General features: G+C 31.6%; 1 protein-coding gene across 1 annotated transcript in view; it reads left to right on the top strand.

Annotated features, from left to right (window-relative positions):
- LOC128240396 (sacsin-like) overlaps nt 1–22315 on the top strand; it is a 69683-nt gene that overhangs the window by 9624 nt on the left and 37744 nt on the right. The gene's annotated exons all lie outside the window — the stretch shown is intronic.

Here is a 22315-nt window from a genome sequence, read left to right as displayed (position 1 = left end):
GATTCCCAATCGTTTTTACTTATCAAGTTCAGGGAGCAAAAATTCTTATCCAAATCACAATATTTTCCCTTAAGTAATTTATTTCTACAAATATTATATTTCCAATACCACATTAAAGATGCAAGCTATTAACTACTATGATATAGAAGTATTAGTAAGACTCATTTATTTATCTAAATGCTACCATAAATATCCTATAAGTTTGATAAGTAAGTTATGGAAAAAGTCAGTTTTATTAGGATATTTTCCAGAAAAAAATAAAATATTTTTCCTACCTACCGACCCACCTGTAAAATTTAGGGTCGGTAAAGGCCAACCAAACAATTTTTTAAGTTAGGCCTAAGACTTCGTTCACTTAAAATGCTACTGCAATAACTTAAATCGCCTCAAAATATCAAATATTAAGGTAATCATTTAATTTCTTTAAAGCACAAGTTACAAAACATAACTAGGATACGGAATAATTGATATTAAAACACACTATAAAACTGTTATCTTCAGATGTGGCGCAAATAAATCTTCAAATTTCTTTGGATTTCATAATTTTTAAAATGTACATGTATATATTTACTGTTGCTGTACTCTTTTCTGAGAAAAGTGACATCACAGCACTATAACATCATTAGTATGACATCATTTTGTTGAAATTCATTGAGTTACTACAGTGTTGCATATTTTTTAAATCAAACTTTGCATAGTTTTCAGTGCAACACTATATGTAACTCAAGTTACGACAGTGTTGCATAAATGAAAATAGTCAAATTAAGATAAGACTTTTGGACAACTTTTCATTTAAATAAGTACTTAAAACTTAATATTTTTTCAAAAATATTTTTATGACAGATGGAAAACTGTTAAAGCATGTGAAAAATGCAAAAACATCATTTTGTGAAAAAAAATGGAGTTACGACACTATTGTGTTGAGCCCTACAGTTATACGATATACTTGACCTTGAAAATATAGAAAATAAACATAAAAATAAGGAACTATTTTATCTGCGCATTCATTGTTTTACAAAATTAGGTTACGATAGCTGTTCTAATTTACCCACCGTTGAGAACAACGAGAGAAAGAAAAAATAGAAAATGCTCTTGAATAATCTATTTATTTTAGTCCTTCGGACTCCACCCATTTTAAACAGCCCCATTGCATACCATACCCAAATAAAATGCAACATGTCGAATTTTAATCCTTAATTGGTATTTCATATAGCAATATTCACTTATGTTGACTAGTTAGTTAGTTATATCAGTGTTTTTAATAAACGTTTTGTATAGAAATCTATTAAGGTCGTGTTTTATTAAAATAGTGTAACATGCGAGCCAAACAAACACCAGCAGATCCCTTCAGGGAAAAGCATGCTCGACACTGAAGGGGTCCACTGGTCTTTATATACACTAACTTCTCTATTCTCACAGATACCGGGTTTTGCTAATTTGCATATTACCAACCAAGTTTACATACGTATTACGAGCGTACTTCCGTTTTATACGGAATGTGATTATGAACGCACATCCGCCGCCTACAGCGGACCGTTACACTATGAACGCACATCCGCCGCCTACAGCGGACCGTTACACTATGAACGCACATCCACCGCCTACAGCGGACCGTTACAATAGGATATAAATAACAATTTATTATGGATTACTACAAAAAGCAAAATCAATGTCTCTTAAGACATTGATCTTTTTCTTTATATATGAAGCTTTTGCAGATTTTAGTCAATTAAAATGTAAAAAAACATATTTTTTTGCCAACCATCAGTTCTAAAGCACTCAGACCATAAATTTTACCGTTAAAATCAAATAAGTCTTTTACATAGTGTAATCCCTTAATAAATAAGGTATTTATAAATACATAATTTCTATTTTTAAAGTAATGGTTATAGAATAAAGGCATATGCAAAAATGGTTTTACTTTGTCAATACATAATATATATATATATATATATATATATATATATATATATATATATATATATATATATATATATATATATATATATATATATATATTGATTACATCTTTCCAAAATATATTTGACAATTTTGGGCAAATATGTTCACAAAACATTTTGCCACACTTAAACATCTTAACCAAATCAAATAAGCTAGCCATCACTTTGAAACATTTACTATCACAATATAGTTTTTAAGCCATTTTATCTTTAAACTAAACATCTTTTAAACTTGCAACATCTATATATATGTATCATATGTTTACTTCAGTTAAGTGTTTTACAAATACAGTACTTTTTATTTAAGGTTTTCCATCCCAAACAAACTCAGATAATAAATCATTGAGTTGTTTCATAAAAGCATTTGATGGATTGGGTAGACTAATAAATAAATGTGTAAATAGTGTTATAAAACAAGACTTTACGATAGTTAGTCTCCCTATAGGTGTTAGTTTTCTTCTTTTCCAATATCTTATGCTATTCTTTACTTTTAACAGTTTCTCATCAAAATTTAGTTCACACATTTCATTAAGATGCACATCAAAATGTACACCAGGTAATTTAAATCTTGTATCACCCCGTGACAAATTAAATTTTGTTTTAATGGAGCTGGCAGAATATTTTAGTGTTCCAATCCAAACTAACTTTGTTTTATCAAAATTTACTTTTAGACCTGATAACTGCGATCAATATAACTCCTCTATGGCAATTTTCACTGTTTTCTCTGAACCATCTATTTTTTCTTGGCTGTTCCGCCGTGGGTTCGCTTCCATCTGAAACCAGGTTTTTTATACTTTACATTGTAATACTTCTTGAATTTCGGTATCAAAAAGTAAAATAATTAAAAAGTTAGTGTTTTAAGATACATTTCCGTAAAAAAAGAAATTCGGTCCAAATACATGAGCGAGTCCCTTTAAATGTTTTATTGATCAAATAAAATTATTCCAACCAATTCATAAAAAACTGATAACACCAATTCAACGCATTAGTGTATTTCAAGACATAGCATTTTGAAAAAGTAAACATAATTAAAAACTTTCTAAAACAATTTTTTAAGACAATCATGTATTACGAGTGTCACTTTAAGTTGTGTCTTATGCCATTACATTATTGTTCACATTATTTCAGGTTCTACCGTCTGAGGCAGTAGTAAAAGAGGCATCACAAAGGGTAAGGCTTTACATAAACATACCTACCATGTAGGAATACACTATCAAATTTCTTTGCTATATATATAACGTGCTCGAAAAAGCAATCCGGGTATGTTAAACTTAAAAAGGCTCAATACTTCCAGGTTCAAAAATGTTTAAAGAGAAATGTTTTATGGTTGATAAAATACTTCATAACCTGTTCCATGATTATTTCTCATTAATTAGCTATATGTAAAAATTGTCTGGAATTTTAACATCAAAAGAACAAATTCCGTTGTCAATATTTGTAATTTGGTACAAATGAAGTTCAATGCAACCTTGATTGGTGACATTATTTTGTACTATATTCAGCCACATGTGTCTAATACCTTCTTTGTACTACATTATGCAGCAACTCAACCTAAAACCCCAAACCTACCTTCCTACCATGTAGATTGAACTCGGCATGGCCTACTGAACACTATAAATATACTTAAGGGATACTTAAAGTTGTAACTGACAACCTACGAATAGTGGTGGAGTGGTTTTGTACCGTAAACTCGTACTAATTTCAAACACACCCGTTTATTGATACGAATAATATTTTACTTAATTTAACAAAAACAATCTCCTGTTTAATTTCTCAACTCACAAATGCATCACAACATGTAGGAAATGATACATTTATTTTGCTCAGGATAAAACCCAACGGAGGTATACCGGTACATCTTTTTGAGATGTTAAGTATCTCCCGAGCATGTTTGCTCATATTATACATTCTTTAAGTATATCAAAACACAATTGAAGCCCAGTGGCCAAACATTTAACAATAATCCCGTTTAGGGGCACAATGCTAAGACATAACAGACACTCTTCGAGATTGTTTTATTAGTTTGAAACTGGGTAGCATGATGTCAAAATCTAGGTTATTAGGTCAAATCTAAATGCTTTACCATATAAAATATTCTTTGTTTCAAACAGTTGCAAAACAAACTTGTATCTCATATCCAATGTTCATGAGAGTCCATCACTCTGCAGCCGTATTCCATGTTTCGGTTGGAATAGTTCACCAACACGTCATTTCCACCCCATCTACTTTGCCTTATCTGGTGGAGGATATCAATTCAACGCGTTTGCTTGTTTGAACTGTATCAGTTGATGTAATATAAGGCATTTTGTAAACTCCCTTCCCTAACTCCTTATGAAAAAAAATCAAATTTGTTTGTGCTTTCATTCTATATATTTTATTTCTGTTAGATTTTTTTCATATATAGTGTTGTATGCAATTGCAAATTTTAAGAAATCACCGTTGTGAATTTGGTATAGAACCTGCTAGTTATCGAACATCGCTTATCGTTACGTTATCGTTTTCTCTCAAGTAGAAAACTCTTAATGATATAAATTGATATTATTGCATTTTTTATTTCTGAATTGTACCAGATGATGAATTTTACGACGTATTGTTTTGTTCTCTTTTAAGTATGTTCCAGGAGTAAAGGATTTAGTATCTTTTGTTATTTTCATTGCTCTGTTAGTAGCAATATAGATTTTATTTATTAGCTCGTCTGATTTTTGAAAAAAATGATGAGCTATTGTCGTCACCTAATTGTCATCGTCGTCGGAGGCGTTGGTTAAGTTTTGCGTTTAAGTCACTCACATGGAAACTATCAAAGCTATCATTTTAGAACTTTAAAACATTGTACCCTTAAGATGCTGAGTCTCACCTGTTTTTTTGGATAATTTTTTTTTTAATTTTGATGGATTTTTGGTTGATTTTAAAATTGGACATAGGTTCTTCATTTTTTGTTGTATCGATTTCAATATTTTTCACAGGCAATAAATGGATAATGCACTTCAAAATATGAAAGGGGTTTTTGAGTCACACATTTGGAAGGGTAGGGGGTAGGTGGGGTGTATTTTAGTAGTTTTGGACTTTTTTATATTTAGCGAGTCTGATTTTTTAGCTCACCCTAGCCGTGGGTTGAGGGTGAGCTATTAGGATCGCTGAATGTCCGGCGTCTGTCGTATGTTTACACTAATTTGTTAACACTCTAGTGGTCACATTTTACCTCAATTTTCCCGAAACTTGTTCAGGATGTTTGTCCCAGTAATTACACGGACGAGTTCGAATATGGCTCATCTGGGATGAAAAACTATGTCACATGACCCAAAAATAGAAAAATCTTGTTAACATTCTAGAGGCTACATTTTCAGTCCAAATATCCTGAACATTTGTCAGAAAGGTTGTTTCGATAATTTCTAGCTCAAGTACGAACATGGGTCATCTTGGGTCAAAAGCTAGGTCACAGAGCTCAAATATGGAAAAACCTTGTAAACACTTTAGAGGTAATATTTTCAGCCCAAATATTGTGGAAAATATATCAGAAAGGTTGTTTCGAGTATTTCTAGCTCATGTTCGAATATGGGTCATCTGGGGTCAATAACTAGGTCACAGAGCCCAAATATGGAAAAACCTTGTTCACACTCTAGAGGTAACATTTTCAGCCAAAATATCCTGGAAATTTGTCAGAAAGATTGTTTCAATGATTTCTAGCTCAAGTTCGAATATGGTCATCTGGGGTCAAAAACAAGGTGACAGAGCCTAAATATGGAAAACTTTGTGAACACTTTAGAGGCTACATTTTCAGCCCAAATATCCTGGAAATTTGTCAGATGATTTCTAGCTCAAGTTCGAATATGAATCATCTGGGGTCAAAAACTAGGTCACATGCCCAAAAAATCTGTCAGAATGGTTGTTTGATATTTTTTTAGTCAAGTTTGATTATGGGTCATCTGCTTTCTTTATTGTTATCCTGGTTTCCACATAGTGGGCGGCCGGGCAAGGGGCTGGGCGGCAGGGCAGCGTCAAACTCACCTATGAAACTGAATAACTTTAGTTAGGGTTGACATATCTTGACACAGCTGGGTAAAAAGGAAGAGTTCATGGAGGTCTTTCATGGATTTGCGTTTGGGGTCCCTAGGGTCAAGGTCAAGGTCACTGTTACTAAAAATAGAAAAATGGTTGGAACTGAAAACTTTAGTAAAGGTTGACATTTCTTGTGGTATAAAGGAAGAGTTTATGGAGACCTTTCATGGCATTGCGTTTGGGGTCCCTAGGGTCAAGGTCAAGGTCACTGTTACTCAAAATAGAAAAAACGATTGAAACTGAATAACTTTAGTTAGGGTTGACATATCTTGATCCGACTTAGTATAAAGGAAGAGTTTATGGAGACCTTTTATGGGATTGCATTTGGGGTCCCCAGGGTCAAGGTTAAGGTCACTGTTACTAAAAATAGAAAAATGGTTGAAACTGAATTACTATAGTTAGGGTTGACATATCTTGACCCAACTGAGTATAAAAGAAGAGTTTATGGAGACCTTTCATGGGATTGCGATTGGGGTTCCTACGGTCAAGGTTAAGGTCACTATTACTAAAAATAGAAAAAAACAGTTGAAACTGAATAAATTTAGTCAGGGTTAACATAGCTTGACCAAATTTGGTATAAAGGAAGAGTTCATGGAGACCTTTCATGGGATTGCGTTTGGGGTCCCTAGGGTCAAGGTCACTTTACTAAAAATAGAAGATTTAAGAATATTTTTACTTTTATTTGTACACATATTTGTATATCAGATAAAGACTGGTAATTTATCTTAGATAATTATTTGCAGTCATTTTTTAAGATGATAATGTCTTTAAATGTGAGTGAAATATTTTTGTTAAAATTGATTTTCAAAATCATTGCAATTTTAATTAGTAATTTTAATTGCGATTATTTTATTTACTATATGTGCATAATTGTGTATATAATATATAGTTCACCTTTGATTAATACGAATTTATCCGTTATATTTCACAATGTTTTTTGGTATATTAGTTTGTTGTTTTGTAAGCTGGAACACATGCTTTTTGGTGATTATAACGTTCTTGTGTTGCATGCCTGGCGGATATAGTTTAATATAGTATAGATTATGAATATATCAAAAACAAAGGGTCCCGGTAACTTCATTGTACATTTATTAATCCATATGATGTATTTGTGTATAAACAAAGTGTTGGGGTGTTATTTCAAACATTTAACAAACAGAGTCTTAAGATTCATTATACCATGTTTGATTTATTATTTGATAAGTTGTAACGCTGTGCTAGCAGAGAGTGGGACTTGTAATTATACATATAATTTTATTTACACATTGTGAAATAAACAATATATCAATCTTTCATTCCACAGGATATATCTTTGTGGACCCTTTGATAATAATTTAAACATGTGAATTTTCCCATATTTTTTAATTATAATTCAAATTTGTGTATTATACCATATTTAATTGTGTTTTAATTCCACAGGATGAACCTTGGTATAAACAAAGGGTGGACCTATTAATTATAATTCAAATTTGTGTATTATACCATATTTAATTGTGTTTTTATTCCAGGATGAACCTTTCTATAAACAAAGGGTGGGCCTGTTAATTAAAATTCAAATTTCTGTATTATACCATATTTGATTTAATTGTGTTTTAATCCCACAGGATGAACCTTTGTATAAACAAAAGATGGGCCTGTTAATTATAATTCAAATTTGTGTATTATACCATATTTAATTGCGTTTTTATCCCACAGGATGAACCTTTGTATAAACAAAGGGTGGGCCTGTTAATTATATTACAAATTTCTGTACTATACCATATTTAATTGTGTTTTTATCCCACAGGATAAAACTTTGTATAAACAAAGGGTGGGCCGGTTAATTATATTACAAATTTGTGTATAATGCCATATTTGATGTTTTTTATTCCACAGGAAAAACCTTTGTATAAACAAAGGGTGGGTCTGTTAATTATAATTCAAATTTCTATATTATACCATATTTGATTGTGTTTTAATTCCACAGGATGAACCTTTGTGTAAACAAAGGGTGGACCTGTTAATCATAATTCAAATTCCTGTATTATACCATATTTAATTGTGTTTTTATCCCACAGGATGAACCTTTGTATAAACAAAGGGTGGGCCTGTTAATTATATTACAAATTTCTGTATTATACCATATTTAATTGTGTTTTTATCCCACAGGAAAAACCGGGCCTGTTAATTATAATTCAAATTTCTGTATTATACCATATTTGATTGTGTTTTTATTCCACAGGATGAACCTTTGTATAAACAAAGGGAGGGCCTGTTAATTTTAATTCAAATTTCTGTATTATACCATATTTAATTGTGTTTTTATCCCACAGGATGAACCTTTGTATATACAAAGGATGGGCCTGTTAATTATATTACAAATTTGTGTATTATACCATATTTGATTGTGTTTTATCCCACAGGATGAACCTTTGTATATACAAAGGATGGGCCTGTTAATTATATTACAAATTTGTGTATTATACCATATTTGATTGTGTTTTATTCCACAGGATGGACCTTTGTATAAACAAAGAGTGGGCCTGTTAATTATAATTCGAATTTGTGTATTATACCATATTTAATTGTGTTTTAATTCCACAGGATGAACCTTTGTATAAACAAAGGGTGGGCTTATTAATTATAATTCATATTTGTGTATTATACCATATTTGATTGTGTTTTTATTGCACAGGATGAACCTTTGTATAAGCAAAGGGTGGGCCTGTTAATCATAATTCAAATTTGTGTACTTTACCTTATTTGATTGTGTTTTATTCCACAGGATGAACCTTTGTATAAACAAAGGGTGGGCCTGTTAATTTAAATTCGAATTTCTGTATTATACCATATTTAATTGTGTTTTTATCCCACAGGATGAACCTTTGTATATACAAAGGATGGGCCTGTTAATTATATTACAAATTTGTGTATTATACCATATTTGATTGTGTTTTATCCCACAGGATGAACCTTTGTATATACAAAGGATGGGCCTATTAATTATATTACAAATTTGTGTATTATACCATATTTGATTGTGTTTTATCCCACAGGATGAACCTTTGTATATACAAAGGATGGGCCTGTTAATTATATTACAAATTTCTGTATTATACAATATTTGATTGTGTTTTTATTCCACAGGATGAACCTTTGTATAAACAAAGGGTGGGCCTGTTAATTAAAATTCGAATTTCTGTATTATACCATATTTAATTGTGTTTTTATCCCACAGGATGAACCTTTGTATATACAAAGGATGGCCCTTTTAATTATATTACAAATTTGTGTATTATACCATATTTGATTGTGTTTTATCCCACAGGATGAACCTTTGTATATACAAAGGATGGGCCTGTTAATTATATTACAAATTTGTGTATTATACCATATTTGATTGTGTTTTATTCCACAGGATGGACCTTTGTATAAACAAAGGGTGGGCCTGTTAATTATAATTCGAATTTGTGTATTATACCATATTTGATTGTGTTTTATCCCACAGGATGAACCTTTGTATATACAAAGGATGGGCCTGTTAATTATATTACAAATTTGTGTATTATACCATATTTGATTGTGTTTTATCCCACAGGATGAACCTTTGTATATACAAAGGATGGGCCTATTAATTATATTACAAATTTGTGTATTATACCATATTTGATTGTGTTTTTATTCCACAGGATGAACCTTTGTATAAACAAAGGGTGGGCCTGTTAATTAAAATTCGAATTTCTGTATTATACCATATTTAATTGTGTTTTTATCCCACAGGATGAACCTTTGTATATACAAAGGATGGGCCTGTTAATTATATTACAAATTTGTGTATTATACCATATTTGATTGTGTTTTATCCCACAGGATGAACCTTTGTATATACAAAGGATGGGCCTGTTAATTATATTACAAATTTGTGTATTATACCATATTTGATTGTGTTTTATTCCACAGGATGGACCTTTGTATAAACAAAGGGTGGGCCTGTTAATTATAATTCGAAATTGTGTATTATACCATATTTAATTGTGTTTTAATTCCACAGGATGAACCTTTGTATAAACAAAGGGTGGGCCTATTAATTATAATTCATATTTGTGTATTATACCATATTTGATTGTGTTTTAATTCCACAGGATGAACCTTTGTATATACAAAGGATGGGCCTGTTAATTATATTACAAATTTGTGTATTATACCATATTTGATTGTGTTTTATTCCACAGGATGGACCTTTGTATAAACAAAGGGTGGGCCTGTTAATTATAATTCGAATTTGTGTATTATACCATATTTGATTGTGTTTTATTCCACAGGATGAACCTTTGTATAAGCAAAGGGTGGGCCTGTTAATTATAATTCAAATTTGTGTACTTTACCTTATTTGATTGTGTTTTATTCCACAGGATGAACCTTTGTATAAACAAAGGGTGGGCCTGTTAATTGTATTACAAACTTGTTTATTATGCCTTATTTAATTGTGTTTTTATTCCACAGAATGAATCTTGTTCATAAACAAAGGATTGGCCTTTTAATTATAATTCAAATTTGTGTATGACAGCATATGTGATTGCGTTTATATTGCACAGGATGTTTCTTTGTTTAAACAAAGAAAGGGCCTGCTCATTATAATTCAAACTTGTGTATTATACCAAATTTGATTGAGCTCTATTTCCACATGAAGTTCATTTGTATAGACACAGATTTCGGATGTTTATTTTAATCTAAACTCGTGCATTTTACTTTATTCGCCAGGATTCATGTTTGAATAAGCAAACAGTGGGACTGTTAATTATTATTTTATTTTGCTTATTATACCATTTTTGGGATTTTATTTTATAGGATGTATCTTTGTATAAGCAAAGATTGGGCCTTTTCATTATAATTGTAACTTGTGTATTATACCATATTCCATTATATTTTTTTCCACATGATGTGTCATTGTGTAAAGTAAGAGTGGGCCTATTAATTATAATCTTAAATTGTTCATTATACCATTTGATTGTATTTTATTCACAGTATGGAACATTGTATAAGCAAAGAGTTGGCCTATTAATTATAGATTTAACACATATATATATTATTCAAAATTGATTGTTTGTTTATTCCATTGGAAGTAAAAATATGTAAAAAAAAGTGTGGGCTTGATAATTATAATTTTAACTTGTGTATTTTACCATATTTAATTGTGTTTTTATTTCACAGGATGTTTCTGTGTATAAACAAAGAATATGCCTATAAAATATCTTTCAAACTTGAGCAATTATACAATATTCGATTGTTCTGTATTCCACAAGATGTTTCTTTGAATTGACAAAGAGCGGGTCTGTTAATTATGATTTTAACCTGTGTATTATACCATATTTGATTTTGATTTACTACTCGTTATGTACTTTGTATTAAGAAATATGGGTCTGCTATATTAATTGTAAACGTTTATATTATACTTTAACTCCGTATAACCAAAGAGTTGGTCGGCATTAATTTGAAACGCACATTTATCATGTTATCATTTTAAAGGTACATTTTTTGTAATGTCAGAATGTATCTTTGTATAAACAAGATGGACTTGTTGTATATAATCTTTACCATACATTTATTTTAGTGCGCCTTGTGTATCATTACATACTTTAATGGTGCTTGATTGCATATAATAGTGGGCCTGTTAAAAACAATTTAAACACAAATTAATGATATTTTCATTTAATGATATATTAGTTTGCAATGGTAAACGTATCACTGTATAAACAATGTATGGGCATGTTGTTTATACACTGATACAAACATTTATGTAGCATATACTATATTATAATTTCACAGGATGCATATTCTCGTACACAAAAAGTTGGTTGGTTAATTTAAATTTACATTTAACATGTGCTGTGTTATCATTTTATGATATATATATTTTCGCAATAACATAATGTATGTTTGGTATAAACAAGATATGGGCCTGTTGTATGCAACTTAAACAAACATTCATTTGGAGTTTTATTCAACAGGATTTGCATTTGTTTAAATTATTTAACGTATTTTTACTTCTGTAATTTTCACTCCATAGAAAAAGTGTTTGTCTCCACATGATGTACCTTTGTCTATAACATGGTTTGGCTTGCGATGTGTATTTTTTAAAAGCAAATTGTTTTCATTTTAAGGTTCCATAGAATGTATCTTTGTATCAGACATGAGTGGGTCTGTTTGAACTTCATTTTTGATGTTTGTGTATCATTCCACAGGACGTGTAAATAAAGGATGTGCCTGTTCATTTTGATTTAAAACGCACTGTTTTGCATATTGGTTTGAAGAAATAGTGAGATGACATGAAGTAAATTCTTAATGATTAAACATTGGCGGAGTGTGATTGGCGATAAGAAAGTTTCCCTTCTTAATCATTCAGATATTACTTCTGGTCATCTAACTGACTTAGAATATAATCTCATTGCCTGATACAACACAAACTCTGACTCTGGGAAAGTCCATCTTATAAGTGGCAGTAGGGGGACCTTTAAACACTCTCGAAAGTTTAAATTCTTAATAATTAAGTATAGAAATAAGTAATTGCCTATCTGATATTTTATTGGCTAAAATGAAAGTTGCATCCTAATTCCACAGGATGTGACTTTGAATAAGGAAAGGTGGATCTGTTAATTATACTGAAAAACAAACATCTATTATATGTTATAAAAGATGTCTTAAAGTCTTATTTTTGTACGTTTTGATAATCGTTGAGAAGTGTTTTATTGTATGTACATTTTTTTATGTATAAGCAAAGAGTGAACTTAGACTAAAACACACACATTGTTCCAATTATTCAAAACTATGTTAAGGTTAAAACATTGTTAACGTCATTTTTGTCAATTTTGCAAATGTGTTTTACTCTTCAAGTTTCATTGCCACATTTGTGATCTGCCTTACTTCTTTTTTAGTTCAAACTGGGCCTGAAAAAATATTTCTCAAGGCAGTAAAAAGGTTTAGGGTCGGGGCAAATACATAGGGTAGGTCTGGAAACCGAAAACTTTGGTGTTTGTTAAAAATATTTTAATGACTCAAGTATTTTAATGACTCAAGTATTGGCCTGAAATAAATTATTGAGGATTTATCTTTTTCATTTCGAACAGAGGGTTCAAACTTATTAATAACCCATAGGATAAAATATTGTATTAACAACTTGTGTTTCTATTTTTTATAAGTTAAAGTGAATTTTATAGTTTACTAACGTTTTCTTTATTTTGTAATTTGCTGTAACTAACAGCATCCGGTATAAGTTTGCAAATCCGGTTTACTTGCAAACTTAGTTTTTTTATTATCTTGGATATCAACTTCAAAAGCGACACATAGAAAGTTTGCCCATTAAATTAGAAATATTTTAAGTAAAATTAAAAAAAAAGTTTTAACAAATATGAAAATTTTAATTCCAAAATTGATTTCTCCCGTTGGCCACCAATTGGATTTTAGGTCCCCCGCGGGGTTTTGCCAAACTCCAATTGGAGAATTTTCCATATGAGCCGAAACGGGGGAAAAAATCAAATATTACAATTTGGAACAGAAAATTACATTTCTATTTATGTTTTGAGTACTAGAGTTATTAATTTTATTAAAATCTAAAAAAAAATCAAAAATTACGATTTTGTAAAAATGGTTCTCCAATTGGAGAAATTTCCAATTGGAGAATTCCACAGTCAATTTCTATTGATAAAATTCACCAATTGGATAATACAGAAGTTGGAGAACACAGAAGTTGGAGAAATCACCAGTTGGAGATTTCCACAGTATTACAGCTGCTGGGTTAAAAAAGTTGGGATATATACATGTCATCATATAATTGCTAATTAATTTAATATTGATAGAATATTCAAGAAAACAACAATGCAAGATGTTAGTTGTTACCTGATTTCGCGTATACCATCGGCATTTTCAACTTGTGTGCAATCTAAAGCAGTTTTATTATATACAACTGCGTCAGATGTGTACTTTTATTATTCCTTTTCAGAAAACTGTTTTATCAAAATGCATATTTCACTAATAAATCTAAAAAATCAAACTGTTTGCTTAATTTTGCATTTTCCAAAAATACTTCCTGGTGGTACTTGGTTATAATATTGAATTTTTAATCGACTTTAAGGTTAGAGAACACTGAATGTATTCCTTAAGACCACTCGGTCAAGGATTACCCGTGAAAGCGCAAGCACTTGCGTCAAACAGGGTCCTTTAATTATTTTTCAAAGCACCGATGAAGGGTTACAACTTTATTGGTTAAATCTAACTAAAATAAACAAGCTCGATTTTGATAAAGGTGATTAGCTGATAAAATCACTCTCGAGTCCGTTTCCTGGCTAGAAACTGTTACTGTGTCATTTTGAGAGGCCATTCATTCTCGACTTTTCAATAGACCATAATCCTTTGCGGCATGGTGACTTCCGGTTTATTTCCGGGTTATAACGAAGTATAATAACAGCGATTAATACGGACTTATTATCATTCCAGGTTTGTTATAATTTATTTATTTTTATTAGATTTGTTATTTTAATGAGTTTATATTACATTATTGTGATATTATTTGAATGTCATGAGTTATAAATCGCTTGACTGTTTACCTGGACAGTTAGTTCTGGTGGGTGGGGTAGTAGTCCAAATAATTGTACGTTGGCGGATTTTTTTTTAGATTTTTGATATGGCAAATCCTTCACGTACAAATTGTTTAGTATCAAAAGTGGGTAGTTGTTCCGATCAGGATTCCGGGTTAAAGCATATAGAGTCTATAAAATATCATAAAAACAAGAAATATTACCAGATAATGTTATTTTATATTAGTTCCGTACACAAAAAAATAAATATCCAACTTATAATTATGAGTTTGACGGCTTTTTTTCATTTCATTTTGTCAAAACATAACGATATATACATGAAGGGCACCTTCAAGGCTTCAGGGCACAGTTTTAAATCGCTCGGAACATTTCGGCCATGGCCGAGTTGTTACGATTGTATAACGAGGTACATCTTGAAGCTTTGTCGGAGGAGGCCGAGTTATTACGATTGTATCGAGTTGTTCCCCTTCGCATAAATGTTTTTGTGTCAGTCAACTTTCGTTTTATTGGAAAAATAAACAACTTGTTTTAATGCATTAAATGCTTGTTTAGTGCAAAATAACATTTCACTTACATGGTAAAATATGAATATAACTCTTTATGATTAATTTCAACCATAAAATACTTCACTTAAAACAATTTCAATATTTTTAAAACACCCCTGTTTTTTGCACATTCCCGTTTAGACGTTAGGGATTGGAAGAATCCCGTATAACACGTCTATTATTTTAGACTAGGTGGGGTAGATGGTTCAGAAAAGACTGCGGTTACTATTCTTATTGGAGTATTATTAACAACAAATAATTATCATCTATTCTTAAACATTTGTTTTGAAAATTAACACATAATATATTAGTCTGTTTTACTATCTGACTGTCATAATCTATAATGAGAATTTTTTACATTACCAGGTATAACTACATGTACTGTATGTAATAGTCTTATGAATGAACATATATAAATCATCATCAATATAGATTATGATATTTATACTGCTCGGTGTATTTTATTACTATGTATTAAACATTTTACTTAGAAAGAGTAATTATGTCATGCTGTCACATGTGTAGTCTTCTGTATGATAGTACCCCTGGTGGGGATCGAACCCACATAGTCGTGGGTAAGAAGCAGAAACCAGGGGGATTCAGGGGGGGGGGGTCGGTCCCTCCACCCCTTTGAATCGTCCGTTTATACATTCTCAGTCAATATCGGGGAAAATACAATGTTAAGATAAAAATGCCCTATTTCGGACTATAAATTAGAGGAGTACACCTACTCTGGCCCAACATTTTAAGCCATTCAATTTCTGTTCCGAAGGAGGGCCGGATGTGAAAAGATTGAGCCAATGAGTTTCTGTATTCAGAATTGTTGTTTCATAATGTTATAGTTCCTTAAAACAGTTAAAATGTTTTAGGACATCGAAATAAACAGACGCATGTTCAGTTTAAACATACTCTGTATACAACGTTCTCGTACTCCAGTGCGATGATGCTATGCATTATAGTTATCATCCGACCTCTGATGAACAGGAATGACAACGTTTAAAAGCTATTATTTATACAATTATGATCATCTGACTGACTGAGTATCTGCCAAAACATTTCTGTTCAAAGAGACTCTCTCATGTTTTGACACTAGACATATTTTTTTTCTCGTAATGCATATGAACACTTATATTTATTTTACTCCTTGGTATTGAATTTGCAGAAATAATAGTAACCAGGTTGATTTTCTTTTATACTTCAATTGCATTTTTAAAAAAGATGGGAGCAAGCCCATGCCGGTGCAGATAACACATACTCGAAGATTATGTCAATCAACTGATTGTGCAACAGCCTTTTGTTGAATCGTGTTTGTAACGCATTACAAAATTTTGGACTTCAAAGACTATATATTTTAGCACATATCAACATTTAGGGTTCCAGCCATCAATAGCTTAGCTTTAACACTTAGTTTGATTCACAATACTTTATTTCATAATAACAATCTATAAAATCCAAGTAAAAGATGCATTTTCAAAACCCTGTACGCTTCGCTTAAATTCACTCAAAAACTCAAGTTCGAAAGATTTAAAAAAGTATGTCATAAACATATCCCCTTTAGCGGCTGAGGAAGCCGGTCCAAACCATTCACATACTAAAAAACTGAGTATCTTAATATATAAATCTCTAATAAATTTGCCAAATAAAATTCAACATGGGTAAACAATTATAAAAAATAACGTATTTTATGTATTGCAACATATATTTATAAAAAGATAAAGTCAATTGAATCAAATGAATATTTTCAATGTACTTTCTTTCCCGCGGTAAGTGGACTTTTCATCTTACTCCAACAAGTGAGGAGTATGGTTGATTCTCTTCGTGACTGAAATCAACTTTTTTAAACACTTGGTGTATTTCAAATCTAGTCCATATAAACATCCCCTTTAGATTCTTTGACGATTGCATTTTCCATGGGAGATCACTGCGGATAAACATACAAGTGTTGTTTAGCCACACTGTGGTTTCAATAATGTCAGGGGCGTAGCTACCCCTCTATTCATGTGGATTCATAAATGTGCTGGGGGGGGGGTTCGGGGGCATGCCCCCCTCAGAAAATTTTGAAAATCATGGTGCAATCTAGTGCATTCGGGGCGTTACGATATGCATTATTTTGTACTGGAAAATAACCAGTTTTTGGATCATGTAGTCAAGTTCGCATACTGCTACTTCGGTGTTTTTTTTCAGAACCATGTTTTTTCAGTCGCGTATTCACGTATAGGCGGCTACACGCCTGTATGTTGTGCATATGAATGTATAACTTGGTTTATATGATGCATCCTTAATGTAACACCTCCTTGCTGCTACACCAATAGAAACTTCATTGGATATTAGCAGTAAAAGAACTAGCACTGACGTTCCCAATTTTCGTCTGGGTCATTTAAATAATAGAAAACAAATTACATGATAAACAAATTTGTTTTGACTTCTTTAATGAATTATATAAACACATTGTACAAACATATCATGACACTTTTAAACAAAAAGTATGGCTGTCAATTAAACAGTATGCTAGCTTTAAAGATTGAGGCAAACCATTGGAATTATTTTACAGCGGTCTTAAAAAGGTGTATTTAACTTTAAAGCTGCAATCTCACTAATTGATCATTTTGACTAACGGCACTCTTTTATTGTTGGTCTATAAATAGACCATTTTTTTGCATAGACCCAATTTTAAGTGATATAAGACTGCTGAAATAAGATCAGATTGCATTTTGTCATATTTATGGCTAAAATGATGTTTTATGGGTATAGTAGCATTACGAACAATTTAATGTAAATGAACTTTTCGGCAGTCTTACCAAACATATTTGATTGGTTCTATTGTGAATTATCTAATATGACTGAATTAAAGGAATGATAACCAAATCAGCTTTTGAGACAAAAATTTTAAAGTGTCTAAAATGACAATCTGTGAAAGTGCAGCTTTAAGTGTTGATCTAAAGCTTCATTTACACATTGTTATATTATAAATAACTGTTTAAAAGGTCTCATGTACAAAATAAGATAATAATTTTCATACAAATATCTAAAATTGATTAAAATAATAAAGTACCATTAACATATTTCTTAATAGTGCTATTTTTCTCAACTGACAATACCATTCAAAGCCATCATTTCAACTATGAAGTTATTTTTAACTTTCAACTGTTTTATAGCATATATGCAACAAAATATACCAAAAATACAAGCCATGAACAATATGATTGTTCAACTTGCATTGTCCTTGACCTTTTAAAATGACCATTTTCCTGTTTTGTCTATTTGTAAGTTGTGCCCTGAGGAATGAAGTATGACTGTATGAATCACAAAAAGCAATAAAAACACTAAAAAAATCCCCCATTACCCCTGTAATTTCTAATACAGCAGTAAAATCAAGCAATTTTCATGATTGATTGTGCTGCCAAATCAAAAGCATGTTTGCCGAAACATTTAGAGCTGCATTCTCACAGATATACCGTTTTAACAACTTTTGTTTTGTCTTGGAATGAGCAAATTTTTGCGTAAATATCAGCAAACCAATGGTAAAAGATTGCTGACAAAACATCAAATCCCAGATTTCATATTTCCTTCGAAGATTAATGTTACTAACGGTTTAAGGAAGGTGCATAAAACATCAATGTTATAACTTAAATAGAAAAGTCCGCGATTGATTTTTTTGTCAGTAGTCTTATATTACTGGTTTTCATGCATTTTTCGCAAAGATTGGATGGTACCAATCCAAAACAACCAAGAGGCCAAAAAGGGCCTATGCTCTACTGGCTGGGTTTGTGTGGTCAACATCACTGTTTTCGAAAAGAACCAACCCCTTATGGGTATCTGAATACTCAAAACTGAAAACTGTATCATATTCGCAAGCATTTATTACAAAATAGCATTTTTTATACTATCAAGGCCCATCATCTAATAATTTCAAGGCCAATAATCCAGGAAACATGGGCAGATCAGATTTTTGAATGGAACTGAGCTCTAATGGATATTCTGGACAACTTTCATCAAGATACAATCAAAACTGAAGACTGTATTGTGTTACCGAGCAATTGTTTACTGACACACTATTTTTTATTATTATCAAGGGCCATAATCTTGGCATGCATGGGCGGATCTGGCTGGTTTTCGAAAGGAACCGAGCTCAAATGGATATGTAGATACTGTACAAATTTCATCAAGATACAATCAAAACTGAAGGCTGTATCATGTTAACGAGGATTGTTTACAGACGCACATACTACGTACACATTACCATTGCATAAGCTCTTCTGGCCTTTGGCCAGTAGAGCTAAAAATGAAAAAAAGTTGTCAAAACATCCAAAGTGTGAGAGTGCATCTTTAACATTTGAAAGTAACTCTGTTTGCCTCATGCCCCTTAACAAGGTTTAATCATATTATATGAGCAGTGGGCTTGTCCCTGTATTTTTTATTGTATAATTGCAGTAATGGATACTGGTCTCATTACCTTCTGACAATTTTTCATCAATTTTAAGGAAACAGAAAACACATATTAAGCTCATATAACGCTGTACAAATTTAATCTATTTCATTACGTTGAGAAATAGTCCCTAAAAATATTAATTGTGGAAACATATCTTATTTAAATACATACAGGAAATGGCGACATCATTTTACCCTTTAGTATGAAAAATGCAGTTTCCTGATATTTGAATAGCGGTTCTTTATTTAAGCATCTCAATTCATTCAACATACACATAGTATGTATCAAGTTTCAAAGGAAACTAAATCATTGTAACAATTGTTTTCAAAGCAAATATTCACACTCTTGACAAACTTCTTTTCCTAGTTTCAACTTCGAGACTTTTTGATGAGCCTGCACCTTCCCTCCTCTTATGCAGTGGCTTCAAGCAATAAAGCTAAAAGTTCAAGTTGCACAGCTGGTGAACAAGACTGCTGTGTTGATAGTTAGTTGACAAACTGCACACTTGATGCCATAAATCATGTCCATCAACCTCCAGAATGAAGAAATGACACAGCACAGAATTGATTTCAATTGGACCTCTCTGTACTTTCATCCCCTAAGGCCTTGTTGTAGTCAAACACTATGTCTTAGTGTGCAGTGCGTGATCTTGAGAAGCCTAAATCTGCTCGTCTGAGGAAGTAAGTCTGGCAGAGTGTGAAACTCCTGTCTACTCATATGGCTAGACGAATGTGATCTATGTCTTCTTGTGTGTGCCCAACCATCACCTGAAGAGAATTTAGAGGAAGTTATTACTTGATTACAAGTCAATGTGACAAAACAAGGTCTTTTATTTATGCCACCAAGATCTAGTATTCCAAGTGTCATATCTTGTATGTTAACTCAAAGCAATTGAGCATAAACTGTTTGGTAATTTATTTTAAGTCACTGCTTCCTCTTATACTATCAGTAATATTGAACATGAACCGACTGACCCAAATATTATTCTAAATATTTTTATGTGCAGAAACCTTAATCCTATTAACCCAAAAATAATCCAATTGTATGTCTTCACAAAACATTTTACAACAATATTTGTCAATTTAACACAAATATTGATTATTGTTTTTTTGTCAGACAAACACAGAGATGGCCCTATATATATTGCTCACCAGATTTGAGAAAGGATTCTAAATTAGTTATTGTTTGAACACTTACTGGACACTTTTGGTCTGACTTTATAATGCAGCTGATGAAAATATTAAATGTCCCTTTATAATGGGCTTACAAAAACATAAAAAAATGTATTTGTTTAAAAATTAAAAAGGGCCATAATTCTTACAAAATAAGTTTGTATTGAGCAGAATAAAAAGGCTTTGCCTAAAATACAACCTCAGAACTATATTAACAAGTAAAACAAAAAAATCTACAACTTGAAATATGTTTGCTATATCTGGTTTTTAGAGAGAATGATCAGAAGAAAACATCACACATTCACAATCGTATTAATTTTTTTTTTTTAATAAATTCTATTTCAAAAACACTGCAAAAGACAAGACACTTACATTTCAATTTCTTGATTTAATACATTGATGATTATCAATTCTTATGAAGCGAGATGGGTCTTACACTCTAACCAGTGCAACTTGCATGTTCTTAGTTGCTCAGTTATTACCTTTTTTAATTTTTCCTCTTGATCTGAGCCACGCCAAAATGATGGGAGATGCTTTTGTTGTCTTTTCCATCAGAATGTATAGCACCTCTGTGTTTCTGTTTATCTCCTGAAACAGTAATAGTTTATTAATAATAATAACAATAATAATAATTAGTGACTTTTATTGGAATTATTTTCACCGCTTGTGCCTTGCACATTGGGGAACAAAATTGACTTTCGGAAAAATACAAATTCAGGCCAACATCGATAATATATTGGTAAAATATACATATTTTATTTATAACAGTATGCAGTTGTTTTTTTTTTTTTTTCAAATCCTACATAATTATATTATCAATGATATTTCATAATACAATATAATTTATATAAAAATTGAAATAACACGGCATAGTTGTTGACAGAACATGAACAAATAAATGTGTAAGACTACTACTTTATGGGGTGTAAATAACTCAGGGCTTTCACTTTAGGGACATTTGAACACTTTTGGTGAAGATCCACTACCACACCCACTAATCCTCCACTTCTGAAACCATATTTTTTATGGATCAACATAATGGTAAAGGAATTTGACAGATGGTAACCTTAGGAACATTTCTGTGACATTATTTGGAAAACAGGCCAGCCTGAGGAGAAGATTTTTCCATTTAGACATATAGCGAAAAGTAGCTCCGCACCCTACAGCAAGTTTTTTTATGAATCAATATTCGGTGAAGAAAATTCATACAGGGTATTGAAACATTTTTTTGCTTCATATGAAGATAACTTAACTAGCTCTTCATCATATTAAATAAAAATTCGCACAGTCTCTGCCGCACACACAGAGCCCCGCATTTGATCTTTTACCAAAGTTTGATTGAGAGTTTAGTTTCTTGGCACACTATGACAAGTCTTTACAGGTCTATTAAAGCTGCACTCTTACAGATTGATCGTTTTGTAAAAGTTTATTTTTTTATCTTGGAATGAGCCAATTTATGCGAAAATGAATGGAAACCAGTGATATAAGAGTGCTGACAAAAAATCAGATCACCGATTTTAATTTTTAATTTAAACAAGAGGGCCAAATGGCCCTGAATTGCTCACCTGTCATATATTGCACA

This window comes from Mya arenaria, chromosome 7 (assembly GCF_026914265.1).
Source record: "Mya arenaria isolate MELC-2E11 chromosome 7, ASM2691426v1".
Taxonomy (NCBI): domain Eukaryota; kingdom Metazoa; phylum Mollusca; class Bivalvia; order Myida; family Myidae; genus Mya; species Mya arenaria.
The sequence above is the reverse complement of the archived record's forward strand: the minus strand, read 5'-3'. Positions and strand labels throughout refer to the sequence as shown.